Raw genomic sequence first — 22,338 nt, 5'->3', positions numbered from 1 at the left:
CCTAAATAATTACTGTATAATATTGAACGAGTTCTAAACAGACCTTTAGAAATTGATTATGAATATGCATTAACAGGTTCAATTGCAACAAAGAAATATATGTATGCAAATTGTGTGATAGCAATTAGGACGATGAAAATGTTATATTAGCATTAATACATTTGATAATTACATTTATGTGAAATATTTCCAAATAATATTTACCATGTTAATTAAATATCAATGTCAGCTTTACTGCATTACTTTACTATGGAATTGAATATTCTACAAAATGAACAAGAAACAATAGAGGCAGGTACATTATTACGTCGATCAATAAGGATCTTCGGTTTTGATTTTTTCCACGTAGAATTTAATGAGATAGCCGAAGGGACGTTGGGAAAATGAGGGACAGTGAACGTTGACGATCCTTTCCAGTAATATTACCATTATTTCTGCCTCACAGACTCGACGTCAAATTGTAAAATTCAAGGAAAAGCATGGAAATGAAAACGTTGAATGGCGGAACGTTAAAAGAGGTTAGTGAATTGTACAAACGGATATATTAAAGATTTAATATCAACGGTGCAATGTTCATTGTAATGAACGTGAATGCAACTCCATGAAAAGAGTCAGATACGATAATTACAAATTAAAATTCTATGCATTGAAAGCATTTTTAGTAACTGCTACCATGGGAACATCACTTTAAATTTCGTTCCATACTTTTGTTTATTCTTTCCCTTGGATCTGTAAAACTCCAAATAGAAATTACGTTTCTATACATCAAATTTTATTTCTTCGAATGGAAAAAATGATGTAACATGTTTCAAGTGTCATGAAACAAAAGCATAAGTGAAAGAACAGAAAAAAGTGAAACATTTTATTATATTTTTCAAAAACACTCTTGAAGATATAAAATATATCCCTGTTACGACAGTGCCAACTTTTCTCCCGACTGCCAAAACAATTTAATTTAGTTTAACGTGCTTTGAATTTCCTCGTACTTGCTCCTAGTTTCATTGTTGACGTTGAGCACGGTCAAAAGTCCCGCCGAGCAGAATTTACCGGATAAAGTAGTTAGTCTGTTCCTTCCGTCAAAAACTGCTACACCTCCAACGCTGGATAACCGGAACGAACACGTACGGCTCAGAAATTGTATAGAGACTCAACTACAGCGATACATTAGGAGCTTTCTGCTAGACAATTACACTCCCGTTCGATTTTACAGCTCAGTGATCAGAAAAAATGATCCATTATATACTTAAGTAAAAGTATTAGACAATATTTTCTTTATATTTTTGAAAAAGTGGACGATTCTGGGCGTAATTGCTATGCAAAATAGAAATTAGGAAGCTTTTTAGTTATGGGCGCTCTTTGTAAGTACTGTGTGCTACTGCGCAGGTAGCTACTACGCAGGTCGCTGCTGCGCAGGTCGCTACTGCGCAGCTAGGTGGATATAGTAACAGAAGTCCCTTCACGCGGACTATTTAAATTGCGAAATGTTCTTTTTGATGTCTGGAAGCGGATTATTTATAAAATTATGTTTAAGTTTCAATCTTAAGCTTCTGTACTATACGTGTTTGTGAATTTTAAAGAAGTATAAAAATACTTAAAAATACAAATCTGGAATTTCTACATTAACCTACATTCTACATGCATTCAAAATACTGAAAGCTATTGATGCACGGTTTCTTTCACGAATAAAAGCATTTGTTCGAATGTTAGTGAAAAGGGGAAAAGCATACATATTGTTCTACAAATACAAAGAACATAGAGGAGTACATATAACATCGGCAGTGGGAAAGGTTCTAACATAACGAGCTTCCTCAGTGGTTCAAGTAATAAGGAAACTTTCGACGCAGGATTTCGTACTTACATTTTTAAGTACAAAACGTCTAGTATTCTCGTTTTCATTCAACGAGTGACACGATATCGACCCATTTCACTCGTTTCCATGCTCATATTTCCCCATGGACGAGGAGACGCTGCTTGTTACAGTTCGTTTCACGCATTACTGCTCTAAATATGTCGGATTAAGGCGACCTTTGAGCCTCTTCTTTCAACAGGCTAAGTCTTTTCATGATCGTGTCCCATTTCTGTCGACTCTCTTGTACCCAGTCTCTTCGAAAGCCGGAAAACGAACAAGATAATTCTTCATTTATCGTATCGGTGGATCGTGAGCTAGTTAATTATACCTTAATTGAGCTTTTGTACTTTCGGTTTTAAAACTCCGTATACTTTGTCACCAGAGGTTTCTGTTGCCAACATTCAACGAAGGCTCGTGAATCGAATGGTTTTATTCACTAGCACCACCAAGGTAGTTTTTCAAATACGAAATTTTTATGGACGACATTTTGTGCTCGTCTTTAAGAGATAATTATATTTGTCATAAAAATAAACTGGTTTTGAAAAAAAAATAAAATTTACAGGAACACAGTATGTATAGTTCTATGCATTTGAACATTTCTCCATTTGTTATTTGCAGCAATATTTTCTTTGCCAGGTGGAAAGTAATTTTAAAAATTGCTATTCGTATATTAAAAATTGCAGGTGGAGAAGCGAATGCTGGCAGCTTTGAAATTCGTTTAGAATTACTCGGGTACATTCATAAGTTTTTCGTTGAAATAATTTTCATTAGTACAGCGAGAAGTTTCGAATAAAACCGCATTGAAATCATACTGCAGCTTTGAAATTGTAGAAAATCAAAATTAAGGTATATGCATATATAATTTTAAATACAGAGTTGAAACTAATCCTTGCAGATTCTTTTTGGTTTCTTTTTCCCGATAAGCACCTATTTCAATGGCTTATGCAAATTAATTCCACCCAATAATGTGTTAGCAATTCTTTATACCGTTTTTATGAATTTTCAATGAAAGAGATGAAATACTGTTACAATATTTTTTAAAAATATGACGATATTCAAGTGATATATTATTATTAGTTAGAAACAGTGGATTATTTTAAGTAATCTTCCTTCATACTTGAAATTTAAATGAAAATATTAAAAATTTTATGCTATATTTTTAAGATATGGAAGATATGTTAATAGTAAAGGAATGTGACAATATTAATTCAACTTTATGACTTTTATTTCAAGATAATAAATTAAAACATCATTCCAAATTTCTCGTAAAAAGCAAATATTTAAATTTTAAAATATGGTATGGTGTAATTACAGTTGTAACATTATTCTTCTCACCACTTTGATACAAATTTTGAATAGCTAGGGTAATACTTCTTTTATTCAATAATAATCGCTTCAAATCGAAATATCCGACGTTGGATGTAGGATAGATGAAAAAATCATGTTGCACATTGTAGCAAGGCTGATTTGTCGTTTAATACCGATGCTGATGCAACGATTACAGCAACAATAACACCGGAGAAAAAAGGATATAAATGAAAGAACATCGCTGAAATGTCCGATAAAAGGTTTGAAATCGTTTTCGATATTGATGTATAACATTGTTTCATTAATTGAAATCAATGGAACATGAAATCGAAAATGTTTCCATCGATTTCAATCCGTTTCATTTCCTATCGATGCTCGATTATTTACGAAACATAATTTCACCTTTCTCGACAGAGAAATATACAAATTAAATCTCCATTACGACAAAGGAATGGAAAGATGATATCGAAGGTATACATCTTTTGTACGTTCATTTCTACTCTTTTATTTTGCAATAACTTTGGAAAAGATTTATTCATTTTTCATTACAGAAATATACAGTAGCTGAGTGTAGGGATTTGAGGATTACAGAGATTCACATGTCACGATCGAGTGCAGTCGATTTTGATAGCAAAAGGGTTAACAAACTTCTTTAAACAGAGAAGCTTAAGCTTGTAAGATGTGATCGTGTTGCACCGGAGGGGTCGTTGAATAATTTCACGATCACGACGACGACGACGACGACGACGACGACGACGACGAATTTCCATGAAAAAGCATGCCATACATGTAGAGTGTTGCTTGCTCGTGAACCGTGTGTATGCACTAGAGCATGTGCCACTATTCCCTGGTGGTGTTCCCATAAATGGTACTTTGCGTTTCTACATTTAAAATGAGCCACGCTTTGCATAATTGTACACCGATCTCCGTGACACAGTCCTTCCTCGTCTCTCTTCATCAGCTATTCGATCCAAGAGAAAATCGAAAGACGATAATGTTAGCTGGGACCATCTTTTTTCATCAACTTGTCAGGTACTTTTTCACTTCTTTCAATCATTTCTTTTAATCATGTAAGAATTCATTCACTTTTATAAATGCAAATTATCAGTAGTGGATCTTCTAATGATAATTAATTAAATGCCACGACTGATAATTTGCACTACTTTTGAGCCGCCCTGTAGCCAGAATTTCAAGCGTTAAAATTCCGAGTAAATCATAGCCTAGATAAAACTAGAAAGCCGCTAAAAATTTTTCATCAAATCAAAGTTACGCTTTGATCTTCGAAGAAACTCATTGTTGGTTTAACATCCAATGGTTCTTTACAGGCGTGTGCTGATTTCCTTTTGAAACATACACGCGCCGCTGTCGTGGACATCCGCCATCAAATCACTGGCACGATATTAATTCGAGGCCTGACAGAAAGCTCCTTTTCATCTTTCCTGCCATCACGTGTGTACACACCAAAGCACTAACGAACCGAACTGGACACTTCGCTCCACTAGATGTAAATACATACACATATACATACCAGTGACAACAGATACAAGAAGACTGGACATGCCTTTGTTCTTGAGGATAATTTTGGAGGTCCCAGACTTCTCCGGTGAGACACCCCCACAGTTCCTATTTTACCAGACACTTTTGTACAACACCTTGCACTAACAACTCCCTTAGATCTATTTCTTTTATAAATTAGTCCAAATCAGTACAAGTCCCAAAAAGTATTATAATTATTGTTTTGTAAGCTTGTATTTACTTCATGCACTTTAATAAATAAATTATTTTAAAGAAGCAAGTAAGTTATTTTTTAATTTACTCACCTTCTTTATTTAAGCACTTAATTTCCTTTCTAGAACATATATTTAATCTATTTAAGTTTCTCCCTTAATTAAATAATTAAATTCTTTCAATTTTTCTTCTTAATTCTCTTCACGTCGAATCAGCGCCCTCTGGCGGCAAGAAAAGGAACTAAAACTGGTAGAATTTTTGGCCCTCTGGCGGCAAAAATGTGAACTAAAATCTCGACCTCGAATCAGCGCCATCTGGTTTTGAAAAAAGGAACTAAATCAAGCAGAGATTTTGGCCCTCTAGCGGCAAAAATGTGAACTAAAATCTCGACCTCGAATCAGCGCCATCTGGTTTTTGAAAAAGGAACTAAATCAAGCAGAGATTTTGGCCCTCTAGCGGCAAAAATGTGAACTAAAATCTCGACCTCGAGTCAGCGCCATCTGGTTTTTGAAAAAGGAACTAAATCATGCAGACTTTTTGGCCCTCTAGCGGCAAAAATGTGAACTAAAATCTCGACCTCGAGTCAGCGCCATCTGGTTTTTGAAAAAGGAACTAAATCATGCAGACTTTTTGGCCCTCTAGCGGCAAAAATGTGAACTAAAATCTCGACCTCGAATCAGCGCCATCTGGCGGCTAAAATCGGAACTAAATTTGCCACGATTTTTTTACTGTGCTGGTACGGAATTATAGAGAATATAAGGGTTGGCGGCATATAAGGGAATGTAAGGAATAGAGGGATGTAAAGGATAGAGGGATGTAAAGGGTACAGGGGTGTAAAGGATAGAGGGATGTGAAGGATAGAGGAATGTAAAGCATAGAGGGATGTAAAGGATAGAGGAATGTAAGGAATAGACTGATATAAGGGATGCAGTAATATTAGAGATACAGGGATGTAAGAGGTGCAAGGATATAAGGGATGCAGAGATATAAGGGCTGCAGGAATAAGTAAATTGAACTCAACAAATATAAAGTTTAAATAATAAAGTTTATTGAGCTCAAGAAATATAATAAATTAAAGGTACATGTATATTTAACGGGAAGATCCGCATCCCTTGGCGGTCGCGGTAAGACTGACTAGTCATCACCATGCTCTAGGTCAGACAATGAGTGATGGAGCATAGTCGTTGATATCAAAGTTATCTGCTGTTACTGTTGACGTTTGTTAGACTGTTGCACTGCGAAGTTTTTTACATTTTTATCCTAGGATAGAGCAGAGGGTGCTTGTCCTCAATGAACAAATTCAATACCCTTTGAACACAAAGGCCTGTCCAGTCTTGTTGGGCCTGTAGTCGCTGTACGTAGATATAGTCGGAGAATCCCGTATCTGAAAAAAGGAAAGCAGCCAGCTAAAGATTCTATCAACAGAAAGGAGAGAGAGGAAAAAATAATGTAAAATATAAAATGGGGAATCTGAAAGAGCGGTCGCTCTTTTAACTTACAGCGGATGTCTGGCACGCTGGAGAAAGAACGAACTCAGACGTTATTAAATACGAACTGAACGTATTCCATCTCGTGAATCATTAATCGAGCCACAGCTACGATGATAATAATGTCTTTTGCCTAGAGGTATATCGAACCATGAAGAAAAGAAAGTCCCAGAGAAAGAATTTTATATTATTCTGGTTGATGTCAAAAGACACTGGTGGAATCCTATTATCACGTTAAAATGCAGTACACCTTTCAAACTTATTATTTTGTCCCTCTCTTTAAGACCTACCCTTGTTAACGTAATAGCGCATACTTTTTCATTTTAAAGGAGTTCATAAATTGTTCATATGGAAAATTATCAAGTTTCATATTTTCTTTTTATTTACAAGAAACTTCATTAATTTTATTTAGAAGTTTTAGATTCATAAAGTTTACGTAGAAACTTATGAAATGCCCTGTACATAATTCACAGTTGGGAGACATAATAGACTTTGCACTTACTTCATATTTTTCCATGATTTTTATGAACCCATAATATTGTACTGAATCATGTTTTCTATGCATGCGTCATTGCAGATAACCAATTATGTTACGTTATCAGCTAACCTACATGATAAACTAAAGACGTAATAGCGAATAGGTCAATCATAAGTTTATCATGAATAATAACAGTGATAAATTTTAGAAAAGCCCCGATTTCATCCTTCCATGTTCCTCTTTTCCTATTACATATTTTTTCGAAGCTGTATTTACATAAATACTTCCCATTATGTATGATAAACCAAAACTGCATCAATACATTATTATAAACATCGAAGGTTTGATAGTCCTGGACTCCAGAAATCTTAATCCAATCTGAATATTATCAATATTAATAATTTTCATTATTCAATTATTTTATACATTCGTCATTAAATATTGCTTACGTTCAATATTAACGAAGAAATTTAAAATTGAAATTATTACATTTTAATGGAGGAAATTCATTTCTCTCTTGAACTGAAATCCAGCGGCTGATTCTTTTTCTTCTTCTTTTTAATTACGCTCGATTAACGCGCGTTTTCATTCAGAAACGTGCGGAAGTTGATTCGTGCGAAGGGAAACGAACCTTTCGGTGGAAAAGAAAATAAAATGAGAAGAAAAATGAAAGAAATGGAGTATCGATTCTTTTTATGCTGTCGCTTTGGGGCTTCGCGTCATATCCGTTCATTCGAACGTTACTCTTGTTTGCCAGACGTGTTATGGAATGCTACCGAAAGATTCATTCAAAGGGCTTTTTCAGCTCTTTTAAATGCAGCTTTGTTAGAGATTTCACGGTAATACATAAAACGGAGATTGGATAACCCTGTAAAACTGATAGATTTTAGAAATAATATTTTTGAAGCTTTTCACGTCTTTTATTCGATGGTCTATCGAACCATGGCTTTTTGAGAATTTTAACACATTTTCCTTTTTATTATTGCTAAGATCGTTCGAGTCCATAAAATGTGTCGTGCCATTTGCAACATAAATTGCATCGGTATGTGGAATTTTCACATTTAGATTAAAACATTTGATTTCAATTTTTCTGGACATCCGGTAGATTTACTATGTCCGTTTAAATGAATATTTTCTTCTTTAAAAGCTGGTTACAATGCGTGGCAAAACTGCTCATTTATGAATCGCTCTCACTTCGTTAATAATTCAAAGAAAATTAAATATTATAATCAAGCGTGCACCACGCATGGTTTCCTCAATTATGAAAAGTTTCAATGCATTCGTTATCCTAGCGTGTTGTATTTCAACAGCATAAACCAGGTATTAATACGTTTTTCCAGACCTCGAAAAATTGAAATTAAAAGGAAAATGGTATTTACAAACGAACGTAGCTGAACGAAGCAACAAAAATGTTCAGGTTAAAAATGAAACCTTTCAATTTCAAGGAAATTACAAAGGGTGCTTTATAAAATAAAAAATGAAGTTGTAATTTCTTTCACGATATTCGCCTTATGCTATTTTACAAGCAGGTCCTCGAAATCCTCAAAGAATCACTCTCGACAACGATTAACGAGTTGCACTCAACAAAAGACTTCATCAAGTCAGCAACGAGAAGATTAAGTGAGAAACTACAACGTTTCGAAATCTCTTCAAGGTCTGTGGAGAGCCTCAAACACGCTAAATTACGATTTCTTCGGCTTAAAGAGAATTACTTTCCCTTCTTAGCCGCTCGTGTCTGTGTCATTAACGAAACAATTTCATTCGACGTGGGTGAGTGAGATACACTTTCAACGGTTGCAGAAGTACTTATCTACGAAAAAGAACAGAATATCCAGAAAATACAAATGACGTGATTTTACGAAAATTAATTTATTCAATTAATTGACTATCTAATCAAATAAAAAGCACTCATTGAAAACGTATTCATTATGCAAACATGTATTTTCTTCGATAGACACCAAAATAAATATCGAAGACAAAACTTAATTACTTCAGAACTCCATAATATTGAATTACTGGATATCAGGTGGCTGATTTGGAAATACTGAGACGATTTAATAATGAAAAAGTATCATAAAATGTCACTTGTGGCATATTAATTTGAAGTTAAAATTTTGCCAATTTTTCTCTGAAAATGATCTGGGTTCAAAATGATGTAGCTAATAATGATCAATCAAATCTTGTTTCGTTGTTTCATCCCTTCACGACATTTTATATACCAGATTTCAACGTGCTGGTTTGCACCGTGAAACTTCACCTATATATCATTCTAAAGAAACGATTTAAGAAGTAGATAATGCTCTTTGCAGTTCGCAAGTACGTCGGGAGCAGGAGTCAAAAAGTTAGGTTCCACGATACTTTATACTTTAGGAAAAGTGTCGTAGCGGGTTTGAGGGTGGACTGTGTGCTTTGTCGGGAAGCAGAAAACGATCGAAAGCGTAAGCAAAGGTTGCCGATGGAAAAGGATCGATGCAATCGTGGAACAGTAATGAAGACGTTGAACGACAGGTTCGACTGTTTGCCACGCAAATCGTTGGAAAACACGCGAATCCTTTCGAAGCAGAACCTCTGCTGCCATTCCGTCCGTAACAGGAAACTGAAGGCACGTAAAAATCTCGTTCGAAACCGGGAATTCAGCTTGAAAATTCTTAACGTATCACGATTCCTCCAGACATTTATGGTGAACGTGGCTGAACAATGCTGGGAAAAGTTCCCATTCTTTCCTTCTTCAACTTCAAGCTAATTCGCATTTTTAGGTTTGGCAATCTGGGAATTGATTACCGAGAAGCAATGAATTGAACAATGCCAGTAAATGGCCAATTTGGAAACTAAACGAAGAGGAAAAACTCCCAGGAGTCAGACGATAATTATGTACTTTAGAAATGGTGGGAAAATTGTGAAACGCAATCGTAAATATTAATCTTCGGACAACGGACAACGGACCATGTACAGAGCCCCAGTTTTATTTTTATTTTGCATTTCATACATTTTTAAATACACTTAAACATTTTAATAAATCATACAGGATGAATGTATTTGATGTCGAAACAGAACAGTAGGTAGGTAAATTTGATAATAACTTCACGAAACTCTCTGGTCACTCTACTGCAAAATACAGTACCCCTGTTTAAGCACGACTTGATGGAGGTGTAACAAACATCTCTCCCAAAGTTGTTGATATTACATCAACTTAAAAAAAAAGAAGTGCATTACAGTATGTGTATGGCATGTAATAACGTGCAGTTCAACTGCAAGTTTCTAGTTATTACCAGGCGGACCATAGAACTATTAGGACACAAATTACCGTGCAACTAACTATAATTGAAACTTCAAATAATTACATTCGTGTTCCAACTTTACTAATATTTTTGATGGTCATATATAATGTATCTATAATTCACCCCGTTTTAATTTTTCGATTACTTTAACCTGTTAATTAATTTATTGCTGACCATAGTGCAACTGAATAAAATATACGATCCTGCAATTAGCTGTGATTAAAATTTCGAATAATTAAAAATTGAAATTTATTTCTTGTACCCTCCACTTAATAATAATCAAATGATTCTAAAACCGGATAGGAAATTTTTAAGAAGGAACACTGCATTTTTCATAACGTCTGCTTCTCCGGAAAGAAATTACTTGGTCCTTTTCCTGGAAAGGAAGCAATCAGGATAAAACAATGATCGCTAAGTAGGATTTTTCCGTTCGTCAATTCCCTTGGCTAGAATCATTAACCATCCGATCGCGGCCCTGCTTTCCTTTTCCCTTGGTCGGAAAAGAACGATGGTTTTATATTCCCTGGAAACGTCACCGCGTACATCAATCTCCTCTGTAACAACCCTCGATTTCCCGGTGATCGGATCTTCGACGTCTTCGTACAGGAAGAAAGGTGAAATTTTCCGATCGATCCGCGAATTAAGAAGGAACATCGGCCGTAAGGTCAGCAAGTATGCCCAGTGTTCGGAAACTTTATTGGGAACGTTACTCTGAATCTCATCGATTTTCGTACAAGTCAAAAGAATCCTATGAAAGATGCTAGCTCGTTGAATTTTTATTTTATCGCTGCTCTTTGAGGAATAGTACCAAAGACGAGAATTCGCCAATTCATGTTCATTTTCAACTCGATCGGTCTGACACTGACATAAATTACCTACTTGTCGATTTTAAAATGATCATTGCCATTATAATATCATAATTGTTTATGAGTATTTAAGCCTTTCCTCCATTTGACCCCTTGAATTTTAAAAAGAAAAATAATTTTAAACAATAAGAAAATATTTTTCCGTTTTAGAAATGTATAATGTTGAAAATTGTCAACCTTACGTAAAACAGATTTGCAACGAGGGGTTAGAAATAGAAATAGTTGTAGTAAAGTTTTTGACGCTAATTAGCGTCCGCCTTGAACAAAGAGTGATTAGTATCGTAGTTAGCGACGAACTGCGTATGATCAATGTTCTCAGTTTCGCAGTAAAGTCGGTAAAGTTTAAGCATAGCACGGTCTCGCGAACTGTATGTGTACGTTGAGACAGCAGAAGATGTGCAAGAACACGTGTTCTTGTTAACGTAGAGATTAGTTGGCTGGCCTGAGACACGAAGTAGCAAGTTTACTTCCGCTGCTTTGGTAAATAGCAACGCGATCAGCTTCGTGTTCTGACGAACGGATCATAAGGGTGCAATAACGTTCGTCTTGTCTTTTCCTGTTAATTAACTAAATCTCATTATGTCCATTAACATAATTGCGTCGTTTCACAGAATCACGTAAATGGAATTTTCCCTATTTTTCTGTTTCTTTCTTCGAACTTATTTTCGACAAGATTTTCTTCCCGTTATTGTTCTTGTTATTGCGAAAAGGTTTATGGGGGAGACAATTTTCCGTGGCTGGAAAACGCTTGTGGAAAATGCGGTTAAGCTTCGCAACGATGGAAAGAAAAGCAACGGTATTAACTTTTATAACGCACTAAGGCTTTTAATATATTTATGAAAAATATCTGTCTATCGTATAAGGAATTCTCTATGTAGTCGAAGACAAAATTCTTCGATCGTCTTGTAAACTTCCTATCAATTTGAAACAACGAACTCAACTGAAACAGGATCCCTTTAACCATGTTCTACAGTCTGAAATATGTCAGTGAATAGTTCTTGAAACTAAATGTTCCCTCTTGGATCGTGTTTGATTCACCACCCTACCTTATTCATCGGTTCTTCTCTGGCATTCGTTTCATCCCCTGCAGTTCATCGATCGTATCACTGGCAAACGTTTCTGCTCGTCGACTTTGCCTTCCACGTACATATCGCTTTGGCCGAGTGCTGTTCGAGCGAAAAAGTCAGGGTTTACCGCTCGAACGCGTACCTTTGCCTGCGTATCGCGTCAGTTCTTCCCTTTTACCTCGACGAATCGTCGACGTCTGGTTACGGGTCGGTGACGTTTTCGACGAGTGAAGCAACAGAATGCAAACCCTGTCGAAGGAATCACCCGATACCTTCTCCGATTTCCGCAGGATGCTGCATCGACGACGCGAACGAAGATCATCGATTGATCTTCGGCTCGAATTCGACGATGCAGCATCCTGTTTCTAATGGATTGCAGTGTAGTGTTACTGCTAAGAAAGGAAACCCCCGGTTTAGGGGGATCAGCTTCAACTTTGGTCGAGATCGAATTTGTTGCTCGTTACGATGAATAATTACTGTTCGATGACAACGTCCTGGCTTTTATGGCTGATCTAGGTCATCGAACGAATGGAGGAATTGTTTAAAATATGACCTGCGAAGTTTACCCTCGATGCGAATTATTAGTCTGATAGACCTAATTAGGGGTTAAATTAATTACTGCATGGCTTCATTAATTTTCTCATTTTTGAGACTGCACTCTTTTCCTGTAAAATTTTTTCCCTTCTTTCGGTGTAATTAATAACCAGGTCTCTTCTCGGTTGTTCCTTCTTTTTCTTTTTTTGGTTAAATGTAATTAAACGAAAGTTTAGATTACTTTTCAGCGTAACGAGATAGGGTCACGCTTTCAGTTTTATGACTTTAAATAAATGCTAATATGTTTCTGGAAAGAAACTTTTAGTTTTCGTCAAGTAAATGGTTTCTGAAGTCTGTCTTCTTTCTTGCACAGGTTTGCGAGAAGTCTATGAACCGTAGGAATATTTGAATTAATTGGTACTTGTTATAACAGAAGATCAAAAATGAGTCGAAATGATATTCATATGTTTTAATGAATAATTAAGAAAATAGTTAAAAGCTAGAGTAATTTTCTGAGGAAAGAAAATCTTTTCTGAAGGTAAAAAAATGTAGAAGTATAAATACAGAGTATCTCAGCGCGCTCGAAGATATCGAGGAAAGATTATAAACTGTTATATGGGTAACGATAACTTCCTCGGAAAGTTATTTGACTGATAAGGAAGCACGGTAATCAAGTGTTTTTCACGGGTGTTATTAATGGCAGGCAATAAGATGGAGATGCGGTAAGAACCGACATACCACGTCGAAATAGATTAATGACAGGAAAGTTATGAATATTTTATAGGAAGGTAGGAGTTACAGATTCTCGAGGATATTATGAGGCGGGCTACGTTAAATCAGCAAGAACGTGTTATGACATGATAAACAACCACAAAAATAATCTTCATTTTTGACCCTGAATAATCTAAATTTTTTATTAAAAAAAACATCATTTATCACGGTTAATAAATTATAAAATAATGTAAAAGTCAATTAACACACACGGAGTGGAAGCAAGTGCAGCCTTAATTTCTGTCCCCCTATTTACCCCTTAAAAATATCGTTTCCCTCGATCGTACCGATAATTTCCGCTAAACTAACTCTCAATCGAGTTTCCGTTCTTTCATTAACAATCGAATCACCGTTGGGCTCATCACGCTCCATCGAATATATTCTCCGTGGGAATACGGCTGCTTGCCAATTTTTCAACCTGTTCCACGACCATCAAACGATAACCTTTTTTTTCTCTCCCAATTTCCGTTCGTTGGTTTAACAAAGTAATGCTGCAGGTTCTTTAGACATATAGACGATAGGAAATTCTATAAGTAATTTACTTACTTATTGTAGACATAATCTTTTGTTGTAATTAATGATGAACCATTCAAATTAATTATTAACCCTCAATCAAACGGCGGACCATGGAGAGCGCCCCAGTCTTAATGTAATTCTATATTTAATATTACCAGAGAGGAAACGAACACTGTATAATACAGAAAAGTTTGATTTACTTGAAACCTGATCCTCGGGTAAAAGCAGTGCACGTCAATATTTCTTTAACTGCAATCGTTTATCCCTTTATTTATCGTACGAACGTCATAGGTTACAGTATGTTTGCACGATTCATCGTGGTATCGTGTAGGTGGAGCGTTGCAACAGAATGGTTGCTTAATCCCTACATTCTATCAAACTCCGGTGGTACAAAGCTCGCGATTTCCCCTGGCGAAGGTTACAGCCTGCAAGGGCTTACAGGTTACGGAGGGTTACGTAATCAATCGAACCGATAGCTGGCTCTTAAGAGAGACAATGCTTCCATGAACAATCTACCAGGATCGATTCGAGGGATTGGCGTCGCGGGACGACAAGCGGGTCACGCTTTATATCCGAATCTCGTCTACTTATTTGCTTACACGAGACACGTGCTTGGCTTCCGGCCCAGTTATGGATGAGTTACACGTAGACGGGTCGGATCGAACACCAGACTCTCTATCTTCGATCAACTTATCCTTCGCCACCAAGGAACTACCGAATCTCCCATCTCTACGGGCTTCTAACAAATGCAGTCTCCTCGTGGAGACTTTTGAGAAATACCTTGCACAGGCCGTTTCATACACTTCAATCCTGTAACCTTATATTAGGTAAAAATCACGTGTTATACGTGGCTGGTGTGAAAATAAAGGGATGGAGGATGTGTTCGCTTTATTATTAAAATCATTTAAATTATGGTGGATTCACCACGTTCAGTGAGATCAAAAGATAAGACTGGTCCTTTAGGACCAGTGGTTTTGGGAGAGCATAGGTGAATATGAGATTGGGTCGAAGGGCTAACACAATAGGGAATAAAGTATATTGACGTGAGACAATCTAGGTAAACTGTACTTAGGATGTGGTACAGTCTTAGGACTATAGAATGAGGAATGAATCCTTGATACAGAGAGGGTCTTACTATAATATGGTGTTAGTCCTGAGATTGGTAGAATAAGGATCTAAGATAGTCATTGCTAGACTGAATCATCTAATTTGGCCACCTGTTAAATTATTGTTAATTATTTTTAATGTAGCACTGATTTAAATCTTCCACTGAAGATTATCCCTGATCGAACTGCATCAAACAGCAAACAGGGTTACCGAAAAAGAAATGGGGTCTGATATATCGTCGATTGAACCACTGTAACATACTGCCAGTTGGCTGAAAGTGGGCTAGCCAGACAGATTGCCAGGTATTCCTGGCATTACGATGTCACGGCGACGTCCAATTAGCGTTCGTTAGGCGACTCCAGCCACGAAGTACGTCCTCAACGAGAGAGTAATTAACGGTATTAGTCGAACGAGCACGATCGAGAAGTCTAGGGCCTGGTGGAAGTCGAATAATGAAGCTTACGTTAGCGCTACTAGTAAGTCACTTATAACTGGACCCTATGGTGGTTCGTTTGGATTACTTCAGGCCGTTGGGGAAGGAGGAGGACGTACTAATTCTATGAGATCTTTTGTTTGGTATACAATGCAGGAATTACATGAAAAAAATATTTTATTGTTGTTGAGAAAATTAGCTCTGAAAATTTATTAAGATCCTCTATGCAAACCTATGTTAATGATTATTTATATGAGAACTAGTAAAAATAAAATGTAAAAAATTGAAATAAATTAAAAATAAAAACAGAAATAGTACAAAATAATTATTAGATAATTTGATTTCAATATATTTTATCACGTTTGCCTTCCAAACCTATGCTGCAATGTTTAATTTACTGCTGTTCCACTGAACTGAAATTGTGTTGAAAAAACAGCAAAATGAGAGTTTGAAACTCGAAGTAATCCAACACCGTAATCATCTATTAAAAAGGAAAAAAAACACTTCATGGAAATATGCAACATGTGTCGAGAACGTGTAACTTCTCATAACATGCAAATTTTTACTACGTTGCAAGCAAATTTAAAACAACAGGTACATACAGGAATAACTTATATGCAGTAGTTGTGGAACGGATAGAAAAAAAAAGAATGGTGCTCCATTTATTTCGAAGGTGAGTTCGAGGGGCAATTTAATCAATTACAGCTATTGATTTTCTGAAAGTTTTCGAAGCTGCATTTGATATGCAACAACCCTTAGATTAATTATTTGTTTATTTTCAATTGAATGTTACGTACGTGCATCAAATATTGTTTCATTTTTAGTTTGCATAAAAATTTTCAGAAACACGAATAAACGTAACTGAATATGTCAATTTTTCATCTACCTTCGAATAAAATTTTTAAAAGGAACACTTTACATACAGATCTTTGAATAGAAAATTGTTATCGTAACCGCCAGGAGCAAACAATCGGCAATGGAATACTTTAAATTCGTGGTGTGGGAAGATTGTATCGAATCGTTGGAAAGTTTTCTGAATCGAAAAACACGGAGAATACGTGAAATGCATGGCAAGAAGAAGAAAAACAAAAGAATATGAAAATCGTGATACTATTATCGAGCACAGTATAAAGTGTGACAGTATACATATTTGGTTTTCAGCTTAAACAAGCTGTCATGTCCATTTTTTTTTCTTCCTGTTTTCTTTTCTTTTGTCTTACGTAAAGATTCGAATGTATTTTCGAAAGACAGAAAATTTTTTCTCTTCTCGAATTTCTTTTTACACTCTTTCCCTGTCACATTTGTGGAATGTAATTTGGAAGGTATGCAATTCGATTCAGCACTATCGCTGAATCCAATTTGAACGACCACCGTTTCTCCGCTTCTCTAACGTTGAATATCTCGACTCGGTACATTTCTCCGTGGATGCGATCGTGGAAAAAAAGAAAGAAACGGGGATATTCCTAGAGAATGCTTGATTTTAATCTATTCGAGTTTGTTTGATTAACCCACATTTTAAATTTTTACAACTGTTCGTTTAATTCCTCGAAAGGCAGACCATGGAGAGAGCTCCAATTGATAAATCTTACACTGTTCCTTTGGTCCTTAGGTTCTTTAATCCTAAAAATTGACTGGACAATTTCTTTGTCCATTTAATCTACTCTTAAAAATATTAATTGCAATTTAAAAATTAAAAATTTTAAACATCTTAAATTAGTTACAAGGAAGAACATAAAATTGCAAGACATAAATTCGTCAAAATAAGGAGCCATCGAAGTGTTAAAAGGAAATCGCGATTAAATAAGAACATAAACTGATTCGTTACGTTCAGCTAAATAGCTTGGAATCGTTTAATTTCCTTTCGGAGCGGCGAAGAAACAGCGAAAGCAACCGTACGAATGCACCTTCGAATAGGAATACATCCTATTTCCCAATCCGCAAAGTGCTGTTTTATCACCGGCAAGGGTGAAACACGCGTCGAATTCTAAAAACCTTGAATTGCAAACGCGAGGATGTAGAATACGAGTGTCGCGAAATCGAGGGCATTCGGTGGTTATAGGCAACGAGACATTCGCACTTGTTATCCCCAAATGGTTTCGAACGTTTAAAGCTACGAAGGCTCTACGAAAACCGCGAAAACTGAATTTATCCTCGTGTTAATTAACCGTTTCTGATTGGAATGGATTCAGCCGAAAATAACTAACCCACAGCCCCTGGGCATTAAATTAAGACCACTTACTAAAATCTCATATGGGAAATTAAAAGCGTCAGATACACAGAATGAAGAAGGATAAATTTGTATGAAAATATGAATAAAAAATGTGACTCTAAATTGTTGATTTAGTTTCTCACTTTCTGATTATTACCACCCCTGATAGAGAACCTGCGAATCAGTCTCTGCGTGATTAAAAAAAAAGGGACAATGTATAGGAACGTATCAGGTGCAATTAAGAAAAGAAAGAATTTTCATCAAAAAAATGGTTTGATTAACCGTCGCTAATCACGAATCGAAAATTACAATGCACACTGTGTGCAAGATGAATGCATCGTTACAATAGGCCAGGAACTTATTATGCATTGTACCGTGCGTTTAATTATACGGTTGTTCGTGCACCGTCAATCCCAGGGCTTAGGGAAGACAATCGAACCAAGGCTCGCTTTAGTTCTCTTTGTAACCGGTATAGTCTGTGCAATTCGCATGTCGTTTGCATGTGAATTTCTATATTGGAATAAAACTTTACCGTACCTCGACATTGTACCGGATATATATGTGTGTACCACACATGGGTCCACGGTTTCGTCACTGGAACGTAACTGCCAGCACACAAGTCAGTGAAATCGATACAACCGAGCCTGCTTCGAACCGTGTACCAACTTTGAATACACCGCAAATCGATATGCAAGTGTTTTACCATTGTTGCAACGACTACGATGCGAATGACTTGATGCGTAAACGCTCGGCCATATTGTTTCTCTGATCAATATATAACGCTCCCGCAATCAATTCGATCAGCCTACCGGAAACTGTTTCCCTGGCACTGTTCAACTTTCCAATTCTCTCCAAGATACTTCTATTGTAGTACTCTTTCCGTCCGTGAACTCCGTTTAATAACAAAACTGACATAAATCAAGTACCGTGGGGAAGTTCAGCCCTTGGATGACGGACCAGGAAGAGAACAACAATTTGGATTTAATTTTCATAGGTCTGAGTTACGATCGACTTAGAAATCTTACGTAAGAAGATTAACACTTGGATGGCGGACTTGGAAGAGAGGAACAATTTGAATTTATTTTAGAACAAATTATTTCAACCCTTTCCATAAAGGGTTAGCATCCCCGGATCATATCAGTTCATCTTCTTCTCGTTACGACTATCGATCCGAGTTATAAAGCAAGCATTCTCATTATTTTTGGATCAAACCGCACGGTGCACACGTACGTTTCAGAATAGAATAGGACAGAAATGGGGTTTGGTCGATCGCGGGGGTGTACGTAGGGGAGATGTAAATTTACGGGGTGACGCTGGACACGGGGACCAAGCACATAATTCACTCGGATGCATACGTGCTCGTCCGTGTACACGCAACGTTTACTCTTCTACGTACACGTACAAGCACGAGCACTCGCGCACTCGCTGCGTAGCTGACAATGAGGAGCAGGCACACGCTCGCGTAAGGGCAAGCTGCGTGGCCGCGGTAACAGGTCGGGCATTAAGCGACTGATTTATTATCCGCACAGGAGCGAATTTGTGAAATACGCTTTGCACGTTCACGCCTCGAACTCCAAGGATTTTTCGAAACTGCGAAATTCTGTCATAAACGATAAATAAATAAAGAACTGTTGCATTTTCCACTCGCCTAAAGGTGACTCTATAGCAAAGTATTGTAGGGTAAAATATAAAAATATATATATATATATATATATATATATATGGAAATTAATTTGTGGAAATAGAAAAATAATAATTTTGTAATATTATGGTAGGAAAGGTATTTTAAAAAATGTCTTTTTTCTTTTTTGGGGGATTTTGCGAACAAGAGACCATTTCCACATTAATGTGATCTTGAACTGGAAATCTTGACACGGAAGTTGGATATGTATTAACAACGGTACTACACAAGTGTGACGTGCACCGTTGAACACTCGATATTACACCATTGTGGTGAACTCGGAATCCTGTTAACCCTCTACGGTGGTCACCTCGATAACAATAGTCATCCACGATAATAGACGAAACTCTGTTAGCAAAATCTAAACGCGAACGGCGTAATGCCATCTGCGGGGAAACTTTGAATTGTAGGGGGCTACTTCAATTGGGAATTCACGAAATTCTATGCCTTGAACATAATATTAATTAAACGCCTTCTTGAATTCTCTTATCTACGAGCGAAACATCACGATGTCCTAAGGAAATTGTATATAAAAGAAATGGATGGTTCCATTTAAAAGGAAAGGAAAGGAAGGTGTGTAGGGGTAGATTGTAAATCCTCGGCGTTGAAGACAAACCACGCGTCCATACGAGGTCAGATCGATGGGTAGATCTATCCAGGGATGGTCAGAAGTGCTGCATCCATCCGTATCCGTTTATAGAACCATAACGAAATCTGGCGAAGACGTCGTGTGTGTCACCCCTACGGACGACAGATTTCAAGATTGTCGAAATCCAATGAATCCTGACGGCTCTTCCATCACGATACGATGTAACCTTGGATACAGAGATCAGGGTAAATCTACGGGATAAATGTAGGCTTAGTGTTTCAATGGGAAACGGGATCTCAAATGGATTTTATTTAAATAAAAATGACGAACATCTATGAAATTATTTTTCAAAGAAAAGTTTCGTATTTTGAATTTAATTAAAAGTGAAGTAAACGTTCTATTAATAATCTTAAACAGTTGATCGATATACCGTTTTCAAGGATTAATATCCTCACCTGCAGAAATTCTAATTACGTCTACCGGTTCCTTAACTATGTTTGTCTTCTGGCAGCAGGCGCAAATAACGCGACGATAAATTTCAAGGATCGCGTTTTCGGTCTGCCGCCTTCCCGGCACCTCGAAACACGCTAGCACCACGAAACTAGCTGGATGCGTGGTCGGGTGTGGTAAAAAACACGTCTTGGAACTTGTACATTCAATTAAAATGCTAATTTAGCTTCGTATCAGACTTGTCTGTTGCCCTAAAGAGGCACGAGTCTGACAAGGGGAACTACCCAAGTGTTACACGCACTTATTAATGAAACTTTGCCAGCTTGTGGAGCTCGTCGAACTGAACACGTCTATACCCCTTTTTGGGGGCAGACGGCTAATTGTTTAAAAGATATTAACAATTACAGTTAGTTACTTCTTACATTCTGAACACATACAACTCGCAATCTAGAGATCCTCGGGTCAAATCCTTGGTTCCTAACATTTTTTTTTTTTTAATGATAATTGGTCTCTTTTTGAATAACTAAAATTCTATATAATTCTAAACTGAAATTCTATATTCATTGAAAGTTTCATTAATAAGTTCTTGTCGATTTTCTAAATTTCTATCTTTTTAATTTTTCAAATTATTAAAATAAGATTGCAATTTTCATAAGCCGCGACCCTCATTTTCTTAACACCCTGTACAAGGGGTGCAGCGTCTTCGCTGGGTCGGTAACTTTATGGGTTCTCTCCGGAGAGCGAGACTGCGATTGAATTTCGCGCTGAAGAACCACCTACCGAATCCGATTTTCACTTTTCCGGAATATCTGATTCCGGTGGAGATGCCAGAGACTAAATTTTGCCTGATAGCCTTCCTGTAACGCCTCTATTTATGGTCTTTCCTCTCCGTACGGTTTCGACCGAGCAACCAAGGAAAGAAGCTTTCGACCGTTTTTAATATTTCACCAACGTTACTCGACCATCGCGCTTTTACTTCCCCTTTTTATGCTCGTTGAAAGAGATTTAAGACAACAGAACGGGATAATAGAGCTTACGAGAATGGTTGATCAACGTAGGAAGCATGGAAGTCCATTATCGATCAATTCCCGAGTGAGAAGAAAATCAGCTGACGCATATGCGTCGTTTGAAAAAAAAATGAGAAAAAAGAATGGCGCATCTTGAGAATAAATTTAAATATTACCTTGGAAGAAAATTTGGAGAATGGAAAGTTGTTGTTCCCAATTTACCTCGCGAACGCTGCTTTCTCACCGTCTTGTACGCATCTGTGGACGTCAACGAGAAGATCCCTGCAAGCTGTTGTGCTCACAGAAGGAACTTCCGTTTCCGTAGATGTTGACGTACACAGACACACGGCCGCGCGGAGACAGAAACGTGGGTGAAAATTACGCTGATGGAACGCGAGGATTCTCGTATGTATGAAAAGCCAGACCGTGTCCTCTTCTGCCACGCTTCCGGTAACGCGTTCTCAAGTTATGCTCGTTGTTGATTTACGCACTCACCAAGGACGCCACAGCGTCGGCATCTCTCACGACTTGCTGGTTTAATCGCCAGTTTCTAGACAAACGCCAGAATACGGCGTCAACTCGTGCGGATGGCAAACAGCCGACTGAACAGCGGATAAACAATTTGGATGAACTGTTCAAACACCGTGAACTACGCTGATTCCTCTCGCCATCCCCCTCTCTCGTTATTTTGTACGTAGTTTGGAGGACGGAGTGAACTGTAACAAAACAAAATATTTTCGGTAAATTTCTTTCGAAATTCATGAAAAATGATCAGTTTTTGAGACACCTTGTACATCGCGGAAAATTCGCGTGAGTAGTGCAATAGATGCATCACGGTTGTAATTTGCATGCACTGTCTCGTGCCGTGTAATAGGTACTTTCCGGTTACAAGCACCAGCCGTGTTCTCGCGATTCTTGTCGATATATCTCGATCATATCGCAAAGACTTACAACACAGAGTGTCGTCATTTGCTGAAACG

General features: G+C 37.2%; 1 protein-coding gene and 2 long non-coding RNA genes across 4 annotated transcripts in view; 1 reads left to right on the top strand and 2 right to left on the bottom strand.

Moving 5' to 3' along the window:
• LOC114873934 (furin-like protease 2) overlaps positions 1-22,338 on the top strand; it is a 208,916-nt gene that overhangs the window by 126,589 nt on the left and 59,989 nt on the right. The window lies entirely within an intron of this gene.
• On the bottom strand, positions 5,912-6,734 carry LOC114873937. Its single transcript, XR_003789013.2, has 2 exons — positions 6,385-6,734; positions 5,912-6,269 (listed from the first exon to the last, which is right to left on the bottom strand). It is a non-coding gene; the product is annotated as an uncharacterized LOC114873937 (long non-coding RNA).
• The window catches only part of LOC123988333, a 51,276-nt gene continuing 48,829 nt past the window's right edge, over positions 19,892-22,338 (bottom strand). Inside the window, exons 2-3 of the long non-coding RNA XR_006829920.1 lie at positions 21,535-22,074; positions 19,892-20,127 (exon numbers count right to left, since the gene is read on the bottom strand). This is a non-coding gene — a long non-coding RNA (uncharacterized LOC123988333). The remainder of the gene's footprint in view (positions 20,128-21,534; positions 22,075-22,338) is intronic.

The sequence above is a fragment of the Osmia bicornis genome, chromosome 11, assembly GCF_907164935.1.
Source record: "Osmia bicornis bicornis chromosome 11, iOsmBic2.1, whole genome shotgun sequence".
NCBI lineage: Eukaryota > Metazoa > Arthropoda > Insecta > Hymenoptera > Megachilidae > Osmia > Osmia bicornis.
Note: the sequence above shows the minus strand (reverse complement) of the source record. Positions and strands in the feature narration are given on the sequence as shown.